The sequence below is a fragment of the Argiope bruennichi genome, chromosome 1 (genome assembly GCF_947563725.1).
Source record: "Argiope bruennichi chromosome 1, qqArgBrue1.1, whole genome shotgun sequence".
In the NCBI taxonomy this organism is placed as follows: Eukaryota; Metazoa; Arthropoda; class Arachnida; order Araneae; family Araneidae; genus Argiope; species Argiope bruennichi.
Window position 1 is genome coordinate 66,907,953 of NC_079151.1, and position 12,050 is coordinate 66,920,002.

The window sequence follows — 12,050 nt, forward strand, 5'->3', positions numbered from 1 at the left end:
CTGGAACTTAATTGCTCGAGTAAAAAAGAGAACGAAATGCAATTCTCGACAAGGAAACACAATCAATCAAGAGATAAATAATAAATGATAAGAGCCTCCTCGCTTGCGGGATATGTTTTTACCATCTGCTAATTTAGCCCAACCCTAAATGAAGCCCTGCGATTAAGGAAGGCAAGACGGAGGGGCACGATTCATCGGCAGGAAAAATGAGCTGAACTAATAAACACGATGAATTTATTTTTTAAAAATATTCCATGAATTATTTGTTATATCATTGGTTTTTGAGCATACTTATTTTATAGGTTAAAATGAATGTTGCATAATTGAAAGATACTCATGATTAGTTAAGTACCTGAGGTCAAAGTAGTTGGACCTCAACAATTGTATAACAGTGTGCCCTAAATTTTTTTCCCTTCCATACGCGGCCTTTAGATGTACGGTCTAATCAGTGCCGATTTCCAATAAAGCAGATTAGGTAGCCGCCTGGGGCTGCTACGATGAAAAGAGGCTACAAGCAGGTGATTAAAAAAACATTTTCCTAATTGCCAAATAAAACAGTTTGTAAAATATACAAATTTTATGAGTGATAAAATATTAGAATAATATTAATATTTTATCCAGTATAATTGATCAATTGAATCAATTCTGCTTCATTTCGCTAACTTAGTATTAGAATCATCACAAAATCAAACATCTGCTTCAATAATATTGCTTGCAGATGTAGATGCCAGGTAGTTTAGATAATTAAAAAAAGGCCCTTTTTTAAAAAAAACTAATAAAATAAAAATATTAGCCTAAAATAAATATGCTAAAATGGAAATATGGAACTGAAACTGACCATTTTATTAAAAAAAAAGGAGTCTCATAAGTGACCATTGTCTAGGGTCGCAACACTTCTAAATCCGCCACCAAGTCGAAAGCTCTTTCAGGTAATTTCATCCATGTAGTATCAAGCTTGGATGTTTCCAAGAGGTTGGAAAATGAAAAGAAAATAGTTCTGTTTGGGGTTATTATACGAGAGAGAGATTTTCTATAAATAGTAAACTATTCAATATGAATACTTTTTCAAAAATTGCTGTTTTGATTCCCCTGGTGAACTTTTCAGTTTTCAAAATGGTTACAAAAGCTGTTTGGAAGTGTTTATGGTTTTTAGTCAAAATTCTTTTCAAATATAACCAAAAAATAATTTTATGAAATTTGTCATAAGAAAGAATGATCTGTTATAAGAAAATGTTGCCTTGGACAGTCACCAGGTATTATTAATATGTGATAGTGTCTCATATCGGACATTCACAATAAAAAAGAAACATATTTAGAAAAAAAACTATTACATTGAGAAATTTAATAAAGATAATTATCAAAAATAAAATTATCTAATGTACTAAGTAGGGTACCCAAACTTGGCATTATAGTGACTTGTAAAGGCCAAGTGAAATGTTTATCAATTCAAACATTACCAAGAAAAGGAATCGAAAGAAAAAGTTATGAAACTTCTCAGTGTAAGTTGAAATAAATTTAATTATTTTTATATTCATAGAAAGACAGTACTGCAAAAATATTTAAACAGGAGCATAAAAATTGTACACTAATTCTGAACCTTCTATTTTAATTGCAATCCTTACGAGACCACCTGGCTATAGCTTGCAACTTGACCACATCTCCCCATAAGTGTCCTCAGAAAAAAACTGGACAAAACACATATTCAGGATGAGACTCGTTATCAGAATCCTGTAAGGAAATCCTCCCCAACACATGTTTTGCCTGCGCTTGAGTGTCTTCTCATTTTCATCCTTTTTCTCAGTACTGGTAATTTTAAACCTTTTCTTAATAATTTTGCATTTCTAGTTTTTTTTTCTCTCTCTTTTGGCGATGTGATTTTAATGAGTTATGATAATATGACTTATCTCAAAATAGGAATTTTGTTGCATCTCTAATGAGGCACTGTATTGTTTTCAAAAACACATCACGAAAATGTCAAAACCAGAGGGAACGGTCTGCCTGAAACTTTCTCGCACACTCTATAATAAATGTACTTGTGTATTATAAATCGTATGCTATCGTTGCGTATGAACCCATTAGATGTGGTTTTTGACGATTTTTTTGGCGATGTATTGCTGGATGCGATTAATATAAAATAATAAAAAATGTGTATTTTCCACTTTTTTTTTCAAATCTATTAAAATCAAAATCTAGCCCCGAACTACAATGGATGCCACAAAGTCACATAACAAATTTCATCACGTTTTTGATTTATCGAATTTACATGTTTCTGAAAATACAGACTGACAAAAAATCAATCCTTTGACGGATTTGGTTTCAAAATTGATGTGGATCTACAAATTAAAATGTAAAATCTATGTACCAAACTTTATTTAACTAGCTGTCTTTGTTTTGTAGTTATTGTATTAACTTATATTCGGACAGCCGGACAAACAAATTTCATCTTAATGGATATCGCTCAAAATTTGATAAACATCTGTAAATTTGAAGTCGATATCAATTCGTTCCGTTTGTTTCACTTAAAGCGTTCTTAAGTTATAGTGTCCACGGACAGATAGACATAATTCCAAAAATGTGTTAACAATATCTAAAATGTGGAAATGTGATTTTTTTTTTTTTTTTTTGTCATTTACAATGTTTACTTTTTGTATACTTCGCATACGAGAACAGTAAAGACAGAAGAAAATGATAAAATCACGCATGAGTATAAAAGTTCATGTAATGCTGAATGCGAAGAAAAAAATTAGTGAAAATAAGTTTACTGCTTGTTCTTAACAAAATGGAAATCAAAAATAATCTCTCATTCGTTTAAATACGTTCATCTTATTTTTGCTGGAGCTTCAATCGACTTTCTATAGATTATATTGTGTTTAACACAGTTATTCAACAAAATCTGGAACTAGTAGTTCACAATGCTCAAAGCTCGCATATAGAATAGAATATACAGAATATCTCTTGTTAGAAAAGCATATCTTATCAGATCACTTTCCTCTAAGTAAACGAAACGGAATTGAGGGTTTTCTAGTTTAAAATATTCAGTTTCCGTTGTGGAAATTTTGAGAAGTCAATCTCTTTGTATTTGATATAAATTAAATAGTGAAAATGGCCGTCATCTGCTATTACTGAAGTTCATTTCTTATACTTCACTCTTCTACCCTTCCCAAAATATCTCTGTATTTAAAGTTTAAGAAAGTATTCATTTGTTCTCAAATCTGCGATTCAAAACAGGCTCTAAGTACTTATATTGCAATATAAAATATACGAGTTAAAACATTGGTAAGATAGATATAAGAGATTCAGCTTCAGTTGCACTATTTATTTTTAGTTTTGTTTCCAATAATTATTCAAATAAAATTTACGCAGTAGTTATTGAATTATATTTGCCCATTATAATGAAGCAATTGTTGATGGAATATCTAATTCTCGCATTTTACGGAAATATTATGACATACATTTGAACATATTCTCACACTAATACTTATCCGTCGCATGCTTTCATAATTGAATAAAAAGTAATTTTGACTATTCTATTTATTAATAGTTCTTGCAAAATCTACAAGAAACATATATGCTCTAATTCAGTGGGGCTGCCGACTATAGCTTATAATTTTTTTTAAAAAATTGCCTTGATCAACTGACTTATTTTTAGATTATTAATTTTAAAAATGGTTTTTAGACTTTTACATCTGAATCATGGAAATTTTAATATACTGTTATTAAATATATTGCTATTTAGGAAAGAATATAAAGGTTTTTTTTCTTCTTGATACCGATTTTAAGAACCAATTATTTTCTGCCCTTTAGCAGAATTAAAGATTTAAATATTTTACTAAAATAAAATAATATATTTTGAACTATAAATTTTTACATTTATTTCTTAAAATTAAAAAAAAATTAATTTTAAAGTAGTTTTCATGAAATTTTTACTTAATTTCATATTATGGCCACTAATAATGTAAGAATACATTATGTAGTAGGGAACCTACAGTCGTGTTCGAGTCTCTCTTCTAATTTAATATGTCTAACAGAGGTCTCCATCTTAATTGGATTTTTACAGTATAAATCCTTTACTCCTTCGTTACTTGTCGGTAATTCTAATAACAGTTTTCAAATCTATACTAATAAAAGATATGAATGTGTGTGTACTGGCCAAACCAGTTGACCTACAGATGCCAATTTAGGAGCATATATAATGCTGAGAATTAAAAATGTGTACTTAAGCGATTTTTTAAATTCTAATTAATTAAAAATTAAGTAGAATTTTAGCAGGAGTTTTACGTAATAACTTCCAAACAAATAATTGTACACAAAAAAATTTGTATGCCATTTCAAAATTTTAAAAATTTAATTTTTAAAGATACAAATTTTATTTATAAGCAAATTTTTTCCTGAATTTTGGTAGTTTTTAAAAAATATTTTTAGTTTAATTTCTAACAATAAATTATATTGTTTCCTGGAAATTCAAACCATTTACTTGGTTCATTATATTTAATCGCGCGATTTTCTTCCGTTGTTAAAAACCGAAGAAGTAGAATTCTGTTTAATCTCTGTTAAGTTTACAAGACGAATAAGAAAATGAATTTACTCGACCGCGAAAGTTAGAAGAGGAATGAAAAGAACATTAACGTTTTTAATAGTGGGATAGTGTCATGACATTGATCTTCATTGGAAGGATTCTTGCATTCAACTAACAGAACATCTGTAAATCAAATAAACAATTAAAAGACATTCAGGGCATTTGTTTCAGATAATTAAAATGTTAAAAAACAAATGCAACGTTTTGAGTTCTTTTCCGCATGTAGTCAGTGTTCATACTTTAGAATATAAGATTTAGAGAATAAACAAAAACATTTATTTCAGAACGTCACAGCTTTCGATATACCATTTTTTAGCAGCATTCGTTTCGATAGCCAAATGACATCATCAGTTCTCAAAAAAATTCCTTTCCCGACCAAATGTATTGATGTGTTCTTTATCAGAAAAATGGCTTATCAGTCAAACTGTTTCTCTTGGGTGTCGGAAGAAAACTGGAAAACTCAAAGAATGTAAGAAAATGGTACGATAATAAGACATTTTAGGTTCAGTATTTGATCACGTGAATTTAATTCTCAACCTTCCCATTCGATTTTTTAAGCAATGTACACTTGCATTCCTCATTATTGTACAAAAGTGTTATGGATAATAGTAATCAGCCCGATGAATATCCAGGAACTCAAAATAGTCGATTCGCCAATTGATTGCAAGGCAACTTAGCGTGTGAATGCAAATTGTATTGGATAAGTCAACGGAAAGTCGAAACAATAGCAGCAAGAATAAAGCTATAATATATTTTTTCTACAATATTTGGTTACATAAAATTTGAAGTTGGATGGTAAAAAAGAACTAGATTTTAATGTAGGTTGATTAAAATGGATGAGTACAGATTACAAACAAGAGCAAAACTTGCATTTAATGTAGAAACTGAAAGAAAAGAAAGGTGCCCGAAGCTTATAACGATTTAAGGTAAGAAAATGTCATTGAAATTAAATTAATTTATTAAAATACCATTGAAACATTCTACGAGAGAATTTTTTTAATTATAACCTTAACATTAATTCTAATTAAGCACGCATTATACACTGGATTCGTATGATAATTTCGCAATAATTTAGTGTAAGTTATACAAATAATTATTTAATACTGATAATTATTTTATAATGTAATACTTGTTCTCAGTAAAAAAAAAAAATTACAGCATGAATACAATGACAGAGCTTAACCTTCAATGTTAAATAATAATAATAATAAAACTTTTCGAATTACATGCATTTTACCCTCATGTTTTATGCAATGATAATTTAAGCCTATTATTACTCGTACTTGTTAGCAATTCGTATTTGGATTTAAATGCGAAATGAATACTGTAAACTAATTAAATAACGATCTGTCTTCTCTAGATTATATTTTGTTGCAACTTTGAGAGAAATGTATATCATATATATCAGTAGCGCGTCATTAACACTTGTTGACCTTAAGCTGTAGCGAACAGGAAATGTATTCAAACAATTAATATTTCCTTCTCTCTCTGTCTGCTATCATTATTTTTTCTGTCTTGCCTACTTGCATTATTTTTACTTATAGAACAAAAACAACGAAGCCTTTATAATTTCAAATTATTATCTACACATCATTTATAAGCTACAAAAACAATATTTAATGTAGAATAGCTGCAGCGTACAACACAACAACTTTAATCTAATTGAAAGGTTATATAATAGCTATACATTCTAAACACATGATATGCTATTTGAACTTGGAAACGTGAATGGTTGTTATTATTAATGCTTGCAGCTTAGCTTATATACAATTTCTTTGGCTTGTAAGAAACCAGTTTCGCAAGCAGTTTTTGAAAGCTACAGAAACTCAATCATTATTCCCCATTTGTCTAAGGCAGAAATAAAATTTCTTAAACATCCATATGGGAAGAACAGTAACAAAAATAGTATTGGCTTTGAAATTGTAGTTCATTATCTGCAATTTCGAAGCCAATATTCCGTTTCGTGCGCATTTTGTGGTTAAAATATCAATTAAATATAGCTTTCCCTTCTGCAATAAAGAGAAAAGAACGAAAAGAAATGGAAACCAGTTTTGTTTAGAGTTAGTTCAATCTATTGAGCTACTTGTTTAAATGAGTCCATCTCTGCTCTCTTGCTCAAATTAAATTTTAACAGGGAAAAAGAAAAGTAAGTTCACAACATTATTTACAATTTTTTTAAAAAATACTTTACAACCCCAAATTATATTAAAATTTTGAATTGTATATAAAAATATAAAGACTGCATACCTCAAAAGGATTGATTAATAAATTAGTAATTCGTGATGCCGAATATAAAAATGGAAAAAAAAAAAAAGCTATGAAAGAAAACTAGATTTTTTATTCTTGTTTCCGTAAAAGAATGTTACCATGAAAATTTTTAAGTTGGAAGCCATTCTTAAAATGATTAAATTAGATAACTGAGTAGTGAATTGGGTTTACATCATTTCATATCATATATAAGTACTAATACAAACTTTTCAGTCAACCATCGTCTTTCAAATCATATACTCACGAGTCTACAGATTAATTTTAGCTGGATTTAAAAAATGATAAAAATTTCTCATATTACTTTCTCCTATGTCTTACTTTTAATATTGGTTTCCTGTTGATTTTCTTTTTACTTACATATTTACATATTTGATTACCTTAAAATATAAGCTCAAAAGACTCAAGGGAATCACGTATAGTCCGTCACGAAAAAAAAAAAAAAAAAAAAATCCGGAAATTGTTTTTTATTTTGAAACTACCGCACAGTAAAATTGTAAATGTCTATCGCTGCAGAAATATGTTCTCTATAAATTTATAAAAATTTTCCCCATAAGAAATCTTCAAATTGAGACTTACTCGAATTTATTTTTAAAAAAAGGCAACATCCAGTTCCGAAAACAATTTTTTATGAATTACACTTTAAAATTTATTATTGCATTATTTTTCGGACTAACTTTAAAGAAAAATACTATTTCCCCTTCAGAAATTTTTAAAAACAATAATTTCGATTCACTTGCTCCATTCATTATTAGTTCCCTACCCCCCCCCCTCCGCTTAAAAAAATTAACAAAAGTCAAAAATACAGTTTTTAATTCTTTCAGAAATAAAATTTATAAATTTATTTTTAAAAAATGACAGGCATATTACCTATCAAATGACAGTTAAGTATCATCGTAGTAAGATATATTTAAAAAAATACTAAAGAAACTCAATTTTGGTTTCTGAAACGAGTGATCAAAGTATTTTGATTCCTCTAAATAATATCACGCCGTGTTTTTGGAGTAATTTATGAGCATTGTCAAGATTTCAATTTCTTCGACAGAAAGTCAGTAAATAAAATCAATTAACTTTTTAAAATAACGTGTGTGTTTTGTTGATTAACTAGCGTCACTTAACCTTGAGCGAAGGCAAAATTGTCTTTTCCAAACAAATTTGGCGTACCTTTTTTTTTTTTTCTCTTTCCATTTCATTAAAAGTGAGTTGTGTGTCGATATGTGTGAAAGAGTGACGTCATTGTTTCGGAAGATGGTTATTAGAATGGCCTCTTAGAATAACAAAGGCTTATATCCCAATCAAATTTGAGTTTCCTTGGACGCACAATGAACAAGAAAACGTTGATGGATAGTTCTTGGTACGAAGTGATTATACTCCAGCCGTCGGGAATAATAATTTACGTAATATATTGCATCTGCCAAAATACTCTGTTTGTGACGAGTTCGAAGGAAACAATTTATATACATCGCGCAGCAACAACAGAAGAAAAAGTCTCTAATTTATTACCCAAGTTGATGATTTATGTGGCTCACCCCTTATTTTTTTTATCTCCGTACATTTTCAAAAAAAAAAAAAACGTTTTCTAGGGTTACGTTTTCTTTTCATTGTAAAATTGCACTTTCCTTGCAGAAAATTTAATTGCGGTTTTTATTTGTATGACCTTGATGCTGTGAAAAGAGATGCAGAGATGCTCACCGAATGTCTCGAAATTTTGAAACAGCGTGGCATGATTGGTGTATAATTATCCGAAAAAGATGAAATCAGGAAACTGAATTTGATTTTAATAAAGGCTTTTTGAAACGCTATCATGACAGGCAGTTCCTTGTATGTAAACAAAATACTATGTTCCATCTCGATTTTGTAAAGCAAAAACAACTGTTTTTTACCGCATTTAATTGAAGTTTTTCAAAATATCATGCTTCAGCATTTTTGTTGCATTCAATGTTTTACCAAGTGAATCTTTTAAAATTTCATTAATGTCACTGTTTTGTATTTTATAATGTAACATTTTTTTTTTTTTTTGTAGCTCTTGCCATATTAAGAAACATAACATACTCAAGCCATGGTCTACGCACATGAAATTCTTTTAAAATGAAGCACACGGTTCGAAATGAAATTCAGAATTGCAGATTGAAAAAGGGAGAGGGAGGAGGAGATGATTTCAGGTAGTTGCATTTTCATGCCCCATGTAGTAAATTAACCTGAAAAATGCTGAAGCACGTTAAAGAAGTATGCTTATTCGCAGATTCTACATTTTTATGCGGCTGGCATTTACGTTCCACGGTATAAATAAATTTTAACAAAAACCCAGCATTTAACTGTTGCAAGCCATTGCAGATGCTATTAATCATTGCCAGATGGCGTTTATTTACGACTAGTCACTTTTAACGATCAGTAGTTCGTGGAGGATACTGCATTTAATTTCGTTCGAATCGTTTCGATATAATGTCATGCCCACGATTCCGTCAAATTTTTAAACATTAAAATTGTGTTATCTTAATTGCATTACATATATTCCTTTAATGTGTACATGAATCTTTGCAATGGAAAGCAATCCTATGACGTCATAACGCTATCAAAAACCAAAATTATATAAATTGTGCGTTCATCTGTCGTCTGAATTTCGTGGAAACTTTGTAACTTTACTGTAAACTTTAACGTTTACTGTTTTTTTTTGTTTTACTATTGACTGCTCTTTAAAAACCTTACTTGCGTGGTTTTGTAACTTTACTTTTTTTTTTTATTCGTTTTGTAAACTACATAGATATTAAATGGAATCCTTCTTCGCCATTTTTTAACCTTAATCCTTAATGTCTGATAAAACGATAAAAATATTTACAAAGACATTTTTTTTTAAAATTTTGAAAAAAATATATTATTGCCCTACAATTCATTTTACTGCAATAATATATTCAAGAGCTGTCACGGGAAAATGCAAAAATTTATCTTAATTTTTAATTAAAATTTTAGAAAAGTCAATTAATATGATTTATAAAGCGCCAACATACACAATACGGACGTACACGTATTCATCCTTGTTATTACTACAGATTTAGGACCAATATAGCATTGTTCAAACATTTTTATTTAATGTTATCTTTCAGAAATGAGTATAGGATACTCCAAGAACTTAATAACATAAACAGACACCAGTTCATTTAATTCGATTGTGAAATTCTTTGCGCATTTGTTTTAACACTAGTTGAACTCAATTGAATACACGCATAACAGCCAACTGGAAAACGTTTTTAGATTGTTGAAAGCTAAGTGTTTTTCCATTCCAGCTGTAATTTTAAATTTTGAATTATTCATTGGCACATTTGTATAACATAATTCTAAATCGTATTTTTTTGCAATCATTTCAGAACGGAGGAGTTTCATTCATACCTGTGAAAATGAATAAAAGAATTCAGAAAGAATTGAAAAGCACTCAGAAATTAAAATTAATATCTAGAACTTTTATCAATAAAAATGAAAGCTTCGATTTTTTTAAAAATTAATTCGTCTGTTTAATAAATTACAAAAAATTGATGAAATTAAAAGGGATCACGGTCGCTGAATTTATCCAACATAAGTGCACAACTACATATTGAATGAATTGCTACATTAACATAAAAAGCATTCAAATGATTCTTCTATTTGCTGTTATGAAAATAAGAAACAAGTTTCAGAGAGAAAAATTTGCTTTGTTCAGTTTTGATAATTATATTTATTGAGATTATGATTATTAGAAAATTAGAATAATATCATAACTTTATCGATTAATAACTTTAAATAATTCTAAACTAAAAAGTTCAACAATTTTAGTGTGCCAATTTTAGGAGAAAAATAGAGAAAAAAAAATTCTAAATAATAGGTAGTTACAATTGTATGAAAGTTTTGAATTCATTGTCAAAGAATTTTTCGTAGATACAAAGCGCCTTGAATATGCATTCTCAGTAAACACATTGTTTATATTTAGTACAAAATTGTAAAGTTTTATTGTCTTTACAATTACTCTCTTATGTTCTTCACAATCTGGTCGCTATTACCAATGAAAATGCAATCTTTCTTTTTTCATCATAGCATTGTATTTTACGATTCCGTTTGACCTGATTTTTGAAAGCTTGATGTTTGAGGTTAACCACAGATATTGTATATTTTCTCAAAGAATTCCATCAATCCAAGTCCAATGATGGATTTTTTTCATTTTTTTAGTACTTCAAAGCCTTCTCACTCTATCTGCCACTATTTACATATTTTTAATGTTATTGTTTTCATTGGCGATATTTAAAAATACGCATTCAGTTTCTAATAAATAATTCATTAGCATTTCCAAATAACATAATTTCATTTCCAGGAAGTGTGCCTTCATCAAATTCCAAAAACATTTCACCTATATCATCTTTTTCTTCAAAAAATAAAAAATATATATAAGTAAATAAAAATTATTTAATTAAAAAATTTAAAAAAATCGATGCGTTTTGCTCATTTTGTCATTTATGAGAGGAACCGAACAGTTATTCTATTGTTAAATAGAACACCTGAAAAATTTTTAAATTTTTCTTACCCTTAAACAACGGTTCCTTTACAATTTGAAATCACAGGTATTTAATTTACAGTCAGTTTTACTTCCATTTAATCAATTCGCAATTATTTTTACTTAAACTCAATAAGCACCAATCCTTGCAGAAATTTGCATGAAACTGATACAAATAGAAACAACATTGGATGTTGTTAACAAATGTGAATATTAATGAAGGATATTGATGATGCTAAATAATAATAAAAGTATTATTAAATAGAATAAAAGTCTGCAACGATAACGTTGTAGGACACAACTTTTTTTTTCTTTCATTCAAGTAATAAATTCTGATAAGAAAAAAGTATAAATAATTACTGTAAAATTTTTTTGTGTACTTTATTATAAAAAACATTCCTTCTCATAAGAAAAAGCAATAATATTTTATCACGATTTTGTAATCGATTTCAAAGTAATTTCCCGATGGGCTAGTCTCGAAACTTTAAACATAGCTCAAAAGAGGATGACAATGCAATATTAACTTGCTTTCTTGTTTGTTTGGCACATATTTTTTCATTGGCTGTAACTAAATTAATTTAAAGTCAGTTTAAATTAAAAACTAAATTTAATTAGTAAAAAAATTAAAGAATTAGTTTAAAATCGATATTTCCCAATCACAAATTTTCAGAGTAATCTGTATGGGGATAAGAA

General features: G+C 28.7%; 1 long non-coding RNA gene across 3 annotated transcripts in view; it reads left to right on the forward strand.

Moving 5' to 3' along the window:
- The window catches only part of LOC129980028 (uncharacterized), a 186,380-nt gene that overhangs the window by 150,747 nt on the left and 23,583 nt on the right, over positions 1-12,050 (forward strand). For 2 of the 3 annotated variants that reach the window (XR_008785231.1, XR_008785232.1), the window contains exon 3: positions 8,865-9,003. The exons of the other annotated variant lie outside the window; for it this stretch is intronic. This is a non-coding gene — a long non-coding RNA (uncharacterized LOC129980028). The remainder of the gene's footprint in view (positions 1-8,864; positions 9,004-12,050) is intronic. 3 annotated transcript variants of the gene reach the window in all.